We start from the raw sequence: 1,821 nt of genomic DNA on the forward strand, positions 1-1,821 counted from the left end.
AAAGCGCAAATGTATTTCAGAAATAGCCAAATGTATTTCAGAAAAACAGAATTGTTTTTCAGAAAAGAAGCATACAAATTTCTAAGAGCAGACCAAAATATAACATCCCGTTCCGACCAAATAAAAACCAAGTTGCAACGACGGAACAGAGCAGCGAATTTATTAAAAAAGAACGAACTTGGGATTAGATTCCAACCGGCATGTCACGCAACGCCAAAGCATCTGAAAAAAAAATGGACGAGTGCTGTATAGCGCGAGCACAATCTGCTGTAGCAACAGTATCCTTTGCCTGACGAATAACTTCTTCCAAATATTGCAGACGCCTTTCTATTACTCATCGGCCATTTATCGTACGAAGTGCCATATTAGTTTTTACGGACGATTTAATTTTTGACCATATATTTTCAATCGGATTTAGCATCGGGGAATATGGTCCTAGACGTAAAAGAGTGGCTGATCCGTTATTGCAAATATGCTCTAGTCCAGAATGGCAGGGTGCATTGTCGCATACAATGACCAAATCCGTCAAATCGTTGCCTAAAGTTCTCCACTTCTCTAAAAGTTCCTTCACCCATTCTGCAGCGCTCTCCTTTTTGAACGAGCCACGACGCGTTTTCATTGATAGCACACCTGATGTGCTTATAGCTCCGATTAGGTGAACGTTTGGTCCTCTTGATGGAGGCAACGTTAAACTTGCTCGCGTTCCAGACCGAGAGCGACCTCTTGTGCGGCGACAAAATAAATTAAAATTTGTTTGATCTATGTACACTATTTGCTTGCCTTGTTGAATAAAGGCACTCAACTTGGTTACAAATTCTGCTCGCTTTTGCTTATTATCCAGCGTATTCATCGTCGCTGGCAAATGGTGTAGCTTTTTAAGGCTAAACATTTTGCCTTCCAGATAATTTGCTGCGGTCGATGTGCAAATGTTTTTTCTTAGCTCCACTTGCACTTTTGTTACGATCTGCTTTAGTGTGATGGTACTTTCTTCTTCCACCCAACGAATTATAACGTCTACCTCATCTTCGGAACGCTTTTTTTCGTTACCTCCACCCCTTTTATGCGTCTCTATTCTACCAGAATTTACCCAAGTATAGGCAGTTTTATATACAATTCCTAATGACGCTGCCAAACTGCACCAATCTTCACCTCTATTGGCAGCCTCAACAATGCGTAATCGGTCTACGTCGTTATATACTGCATAATTCTTCTTCTCCACTACCGTGGTTTCTGCACCAAAAAAGTTACAAATATTAATACAATTGTTCGTTCGTTGGTATATATGTATGTATATGCATACCTAAAACATCTCCTCGGCATATTGGACACTTCCTCGTTTGTAAAATAGGATCACTACATTTTACGTGGAATAAATGCCTACATGGAAGCAAACGAAGAACCCGTCGCCGGCGCATGTCGACTCTGCAAATCGCACAATTGTCCTTTAACTCCATTTATGTACGTTAATAAAACCTCGCGATCAAAAATTTCCAGAATAATTATTCACTTCGTTACCGGACTAATAATAATAGCGAATGAGTTTGTGTTTTAATTTTTAGACATTTATCTACAAGCATGTTTCTTTTCTGAAATACATTTGAGGGTTTCTGAAATACAATTGGTTTTTTCTGAAATACATTTGACTTTTTCTGAAATACATTTCCAGTGTTCTGAAATACAATTGAGGTTTTCCGAAATACAATTGGAATATCTGAAATACAATTGAGGTTTTCTGAAATACATTTGGTCTTTTCTGAAATTGATTTGAGCTTTTCTGAAATACAATTGCTTTTTTCTGAAATACAGTTGGAAAAGGTGTGG

This window comes from Rhagoletis pomonella, unplaced genomic scaffold (genome assembly GCF_013731165.1).
Source record: "Rhagoletis pomonella isolate Grant_MI unplaced genomic scaffold, Rhpom_1.0 Rhpom_scaffold_00500, whole genome shotgun sequence".
In the NCBI taxonomy this organism is placed as follows: domain Eukaryota; kingdom Metazoa; phylum Arthropoda; class Insecta; order Diptera; family Tephritidae; genus Rhagoletis; species Rhagoletis pomonella.